Here is a 6,830-nt window from a genome sequence, read left to right on the forward strand (position 1 = left end):
CCACCCAAATCGTGAGTCTGGTCATTCCTCTAGCAGACCTTGGTGCAGGGACAGCTAGAAAAGCTGAGTTCCAATTGAGTCTGTTGCACCGAGAGTCCTTTTGAAGATGCTCAGCAAAGTAATTATTTTCTTTTGAGCAGATGTACAGCACATCCATGAGAAGGCCATGTAAAGGATGCCCTGCAGCCCAGTCAAACCATCCAATCTCAGTATTGTCATAGTCCCCCCTGAGTTTCTTCCAACGGCCGCCGTCACTGTACAATAATAGCCCAGCAGCATTAGGGCGAGTCATCAATGGTGGGCAACCAGAAGACCATGTTGGAACATGCGCTGGCAAAAGTCATGAACTTGGGGTTGAATTGCAAACATGTAATCGGGCCGGTGTGTTTACCATCCAACACAGCTACTTTTATACCAGTCTCTCCATTCCAGACATGGATCTTGCCATCCTCCGAACCAATCATAATAAACTGAGAGTCTGGAGTAAACGAAGCCTCCAGTGTGACAGCTTTGCTGTTTGCATAACCGTCAAACGTGTGCATCACCACTCCTTTGAATGCATCAATGAGAGAAATGAAGCTGCCGTTGGTGGCAATGAGGATGACCTTGCCATCGTTGCTGAATTTAAGTCCTGTCCACTCACAGGTTCGATGACACTGCATCTTAAAGGTAGTAAACGGTCCCTTATCAAAAGAACGAAGGTCGTAAAGTTTGACCATCTCAGAGTTGACACCTGCAGCCAAAATTAACCCTTCTGGATCAAAAGAACAAACTGGCTTCCCGTGTAGATGCACGAGGCCCTGGCAGTTAGGAGCCCGGAGATCCCAGAGTCGAATGGTCCTATCAAGAGACCCAGAAATGAAAATGTCATCCACAGGTGACATGGACAAGGCCACCACCCTTTTGCTATGTCCAGGAAAGTATCTGATGTATTTGTTGTCATGCAAGGACAAGTAACGAATAGTATCGTCTATTTTGTTAGAGCTGTAAACAGCTGTGTTTGCCTCATGAGTGAATCTGATGAGGTCCACGCCATATTTCTTACTGTACAGGGTTCTCTTTGGCTTGCCCTCCTGGCAGTCGTAGAGCACGATGGAGTCGTCGTTGCTGCTTGAGATGATCGTCTGGCCGTTGGGGCTGAAATCGAAGCAATTAATCTTGTCCGAGTTTTCGCAGAACACCCTGGCGACGCGGAAGCTCCGCAGCACGCTGTCGGTCAGCTTCATGGCGGCGGCTGGGGAAGGCAGCGGGGTCTGGCAGCGGGCGGGCTGCTGAGGGGCCAACCCTGGGTGGCGGGAGTGTTGAGCCGGTGGCTAGCGAGAAGTCGGCCGGCAGTGGGGCCGCCTCCTCTTCTTCCTCCTCCTTGGACGACGGTCTTCTGCCTCAGCTGTGGAGCCGCGCCGACCGTTAGTCCTCACAGCCACCTCAGGCGCAACCGACGCAGCACCACCTCAGCGTGTCCGCCATCTTGGGGCGACGGGCAAAAGTCGAGGGCTGGGAGCCTCAGCCGGCGCACGCCGGGAAACGGGTGGTGAGAGAGATTTTCATTGAATATAAAACTGAGGGTTGGAAGGGATTTTTTTTCCCTAATGGAAATTTTAGGATTTTAATTTTTTGTGTGTGTATTTTCTGTTGAAATTCATCTCTCTTATTATTGCTGTTTTGAAGGTAATGCATCTTATCTTGCTCATTCAGGTAGAATTGTTTTGTTCTTTGTTTTCTGAAGTCTTCCAATGATATGTCTGTGTCAATTGAAAATTATTAGAAAACATTTTTCATAGATTTCGCGGAGATTTTTGTGTATTTGACTTGGCGAAGTCTTTTTTTTTGCTCTTCTTTGCTTCTAGGATTTCAGTTACCATAATAATATTAGATCTTCGCGGTATGTCTTTTACACTTTTCATCTTTCTGTGCTTCAATTTGGGTATTTTTTTCTGTCTCATCTTGCAGTTTATTTATTCTGTGCTTTTTGGTGATGTCTACTGAGTCACTAATATATCTTATGTTTTTCCAATTCTAGAATTTTTATTTAACTATAGATTTTGTTTAACTCTTTATAGATCAATATCTAGATATTTATATTTTATATTTATAATTGAATATATAATATAAATGCAATTTACATTAATATATATGCGAATATACATATTTATATATCTTTAATGGGAGAAGAGTGCACTAGTATCTGGTTTAGTGATTTATATATTTAATAAAAATTAAAGTAATCTTTCATGGTATCTTCTAGAAGTCTGCTACTTCAAGATAAGCACTAAACCACCATTTCTATTCCCTTAGTAGATGTAGATTTTACCCTTACCTGAGAATTGTAAACTACAATCAAATGTGATATAATTGTATATGTGTTTGTAACACATCTTTACTATAACCAATAACTTTGAATGTGAAAACCATTATTTCAAACTACAGCATTTATTGATATTTTATTAAACTTACTATTTATTTTTGCTATCCTGAGGGCAATTTAAAATTAAGAGAAGCAGCAATGGACATGTATTATTGAGAATTTCGAATCTAAGATATCATGTTTCTTTTAAGCACAAGTAATCTAGATAGTTACTGTATTTGAAGTCATACTCTGACCAACCTCAATTTCAAATTTTTACCTAGCTGACCCCAAATAATGATATTGGTCTGGCGACTTCATGCTTTATGGGACTTGTGTAGAAAAAAAGGACACACACAATCGATCCTCTTTCATGAGATGTTGAGCCTGTAGGCTTCCTTCAAAGGAGTTCTTTGTCCTTATGTGGAACGAGTAAGGGAAAGGAAGAAGGAAAGAAAGAGCCCAACTCGGTTTTAATACAGAATCTATGAAAGTGATTCAGTGAGGCAGAAAGCTTCATTGCGAGTCTATGATACAGGTTCAGTTACAGGCAACAAAGAGAAAGTAAATTCCAAAAACCTTTTCAAAAAAGTAGATTTAAAAACAACAATGACAACACTGGAAAGCCAGATCAAATCAAGAGTTGTAAACCCCAAAATTAACAAATCTAGAGAAGTGAAAAAAAAATTCCTGTGCTAAATTAGTTTCATTAAATGGCCATCAACTCATGTTAACTTCCTATGGTGGTAACACAATCTAAAAATGTTTTTTCCTATTACCTTTGTTTCTGCTAACACTTGTCGATCTCTCTCTCTCTCTCTCTGTCTCTATCTATCTATCTATATTTGGAAAAATATTTTTAGTGTAATATTTATGCTTCAAAGCATAAAAGCCTAATGTTCAAGTTAGACAACAAATAATGATTTTTTTTTTTTAATAAAGACCCATGTCCCTAATATACCCTGCAGTTGTTTGTGTGTGTTGATGGGAGGATGCATGTGTATGAGTGCTTGTGCATCGTGCATGTGCATGCTTTTCTCTGTGTTTTATTATGTGTGCACACACCAAATATAGTGTGTATGTATGTGTATGTGTGTATGACGTTCTGGCTTATAATATATTAACTTATAGCACAATGATGTTAACCTATAAAATCCATGGCCCTTCACATAAAAATCTGGATTTTCAACTTCCCTTAGAAGAGAAAAATATGCCAGGACAACAATTTGCTATGGAAATAATTTGCTGGAGCTCCGCTCTCTTTAGACCGTGTACATTCCTTTGCCATAGTCCTTATTTCTCTTATTATCTGCCAAATTTGAGATGTCTGTTAACTTTTGTGGAAGCTTGGATTATTTAATTGTAAATTTAGGAGAAAGATTTTTCTTCATGTGTCTATTAAAACATGAAGAAAAAGACTAGTGGTCTGTGCACGTTAGATAAATGGTAGTAAGCCCTGTTCTTAGTAGAAGTGAAGAGTATTTATTCCTTTTTATATTCAAGGTGTGTTGTTGTGAAAAGAGTAAAGACACTGTTTAAAAAATAAGTCACATTAAGATACATGCCAGAAATTAGAAATTTTAAGTGACTAAAGAAGGAAAAAGAGCAACCAAAAATAAAAGTGTCAGGCCAGCGTGTTTTATTTTAGATGTTGTGCTGCATATAAGCCTTTCTCTTTTAACACCCATATCTTTTTAAAATTTATTTTTGCTTTTCTTTATTTCTTTAAAAAGAAAACAAAATGGGATACATACATAGAATATACAGGGTTGTTACATAGGCATACGTGGGCCATGGTGGTTTGCTGCACCTATTGACCCGTCCTCTAAGTTCCCGCCCCTCTCTCCCCAGCCCCCAACAGGCCCTAGTGTCTTTTGTTTCCCTCTCTGTATCCATGTGTTTTCACTGTTCAACTCCCACTTATGAGTGAGAACATGCAGTGTTTGGTTTTCTGTTCCTGTGTTAGTTTGCTGGGAATGATGGCTTCCAGCTCCCTCTTATGAGTGAGAACATGCAGTGTTTGGTTTTCTGTTCCTGTGTTAGTCTGCGGAGGATGGTGGCATCTAGCTTCATCCATGTCCCTACAAAGGACATAATCTAATTCTTTTTATGGCTGCATAGTATTCCACAGTGTATAGGTACCACATTTTCTTTATCCAGTCTATCATTGATTGACATTTGAGTTGGTTCCATTTCTTTGTTATGTAAATAGTGCTGCAATAAACAAACGTGTGCATGTGTCTTTATAATAGAATGATTTATAATCCTTTGGGTATATACACAGTAATGGGATTGCTGGGTCAATGGTTCTGGTTCTAGATCCTTGAGGAATTGCTATACTGTCTCCCACAAGGTTGAACTAATTTACATTCCCACCAACAGTGTAAAAGTGTTCCTATTTCTCCACAGCCTCGCCAGCATCTATTGTTTCCCAACATTTTAATAATCATCATTCTGACTGGCGTGAGATTGTATCTCATTGTGGTTTAATATTCAATTCTCTGATGATCAGCAACGTTGAGCTTCTTTTCATATCTCTGTTGGCCACATAAATGACTTCTTTTGAAAAGTGTTTGTTCATATCCTTTGCCCACTTTTTGATAAGGTTTTTTAATTATTTTTTTGTCTTGTAAATTTGTTTAAGTTCCTTGTAAATTTTGGAGATTAGACGTTTGTCAGATGGCGGTAGGTTGCAAAATTTTATCCCATTCTGTAGGTTGCCTGCTCACTCTGATGATACTTTCTTTTGCTGTGCAGAAGCTCTTCAGTTTAATTAGATCCCATTTGTCAATTCTGGCTTTTGTTGCAACTGCTTTTGGCATTTTTGTCATGAAGTCTTTGCCCATGCCTACATCCTGAATGGTATTGCCTAGGGTTTTTATGGTTTGGGGTTTTACATTTAAGTCTTTAATTTATCTTGAGTTAATTTTTGTATAAGATGTAAAGCAGGGGTCCAGTTTCAGTTTTCTGCATTTTGCTGACTAGTTTTCCCAGCACCATTTACTGAATAGGAGATCCTTTCCCCATTGGTTGTTTTTTTCAGGTTTGTTGAAGATCAGATGGTTATAGATGTGTGGTGTTATTTCTGAGGTCTCTGTTTTGTTCCATTGTGCTATTTGTCTTTTTTGGTACCAGTACCCTGCTGTTTGGTTACCATAGTCTTATAGTACAGTTTGAAGTCATGTACTGTGATGACTCCAGCTTTGTTCTTTTTGCTTAGGATTGTCTTGGCTATAGTGGGTCTTCTTTGATTGCATATGAAATTTAGAATAGTTTTTCCTATTTCTGTGAAGAATGTCAATGGTAGTTCAATGGGAATAGCATTGAATCTGTAAATTACTTTGCACAGTATAGCCATTTTCAGGATATTGATTCTTCCTATCCATGAGGATGGAATGTTTGTCCATTTGTTTGTGTCCTCTCTTATTCCTTGAGCAGTGTTTTGTAGTTCTCCTTGAAGAGGTCCTTCATATCCCTTGTTACCTGTATTCCTAGGTATTTTATTCTGTTTGTAGCGATTATGAATGGGAGTTCATTTATAATTTGGCTCTCTGCTTGTCTACTGTGGTGTAAAGGAATGCTTGTGATTTTTGCACATTGATTTTGTATCCTGAGACTGCTGAAGTTGCTCGTCAGCTTAAGGAGTTTTTGGGCTGAGACAGTGGGGTTTTCTAAATATAGAATCATGTCATCTGCAAACAGAGACAATTTGATTTCCTCTCTTTCTATTTGAATGTCCTTTATTTCTTTCTCTTGCCTGATTGCCCTGGCCAGAACTTCCAATACTATGTTCAGTAGAAGTGGTGAGAGAGGGCATCCTTGTTTGGTAGTGGTTTTCAAAGGGAATTCTTCCAGCTTTTGCCCATTCAATATGATATTGGCTGTGAGTTATTCATAAGTAGATCTTATTATTTTGAGATATGTTCCATCAATACCTAGTTTGCTGAGAGTTTTTAACATGAAGCGATGTTGAATTTTATCAAAGGCCTTTTCTGCATTTATTGAGATAATCATATGGTTTTTGTCATTGGTTCTGTTTATGTGATGGATTACATTTATTAATTTGCATATGTTGAACCAGTCTTGCATCCCAGGGATGAAGCCAACTTGATCGTGGTGGATACGTTTTTTGTTGTACTGCTGGATTCAGTTTGCTAGTATTTTATTGAGGATTTTCACATTGATGTTCATCAGGGTTATTGGCCTGAAGTTTTCATTTTTTGTTGTATCTCTTCCTGGTTTTGGTATCAGGATGATGCTGGCCTCATGAAGTGAGTCAGTGAAGAGTCCCTGCTTTTCAATTGTTTAGAATAGTTTCAGAAGGAATGGTATGAGCTCCTCTTTGTACCACTGATCAAATTCAGCTGTGAATCTGTCTATTCCTGAGGTTTTTTTTGGTTGGTAGGCTATTAATCACTGCCTCAATTTCAGAACTTGCTATTGGTCTATTCAGGGATTTGACTTCTTCCTTCTTTGTCATTGTGAG

The 6,830-nt window shown here is 38.7% G+C and overlaps 1 pseudogene across 1 annotated transcript; it reads right to left on the reverse strand.

Annotated features, from left to right (window-relative positions):
- Positions 1-278: 278 nt before the first annotated feature.
- On the reverse strand, positions 279-1,488 carry LOC105537614 (annotated as a pseudogene). The gene has a single exon (XR_001005741.1). The product of XR_001005741.1 is annotated as a WD repeat-containing protein 82 pseudogene (transcript).
- Between the last annotated feature and the right edge of the window lie 5,342 nt (positions 1,489-6,830).

This window comes from Mandrillus leucophaeus, unplaced genomic scaffold (genome assembly GCF_000951045.1).
Source record: "Mandrillus leucophaeus isolate KB7577 unplaced genomic scaffold, Mleu.le_1.0 Scaffold176, whole genome shotgun sequence".
Classification (NCBI taxonomy): Eukaryota; Metazoa; Chordata; class Mammalia; order Primates; family Cercopithecidae; genus Mandrillus; species Mandrillus leucophaeus.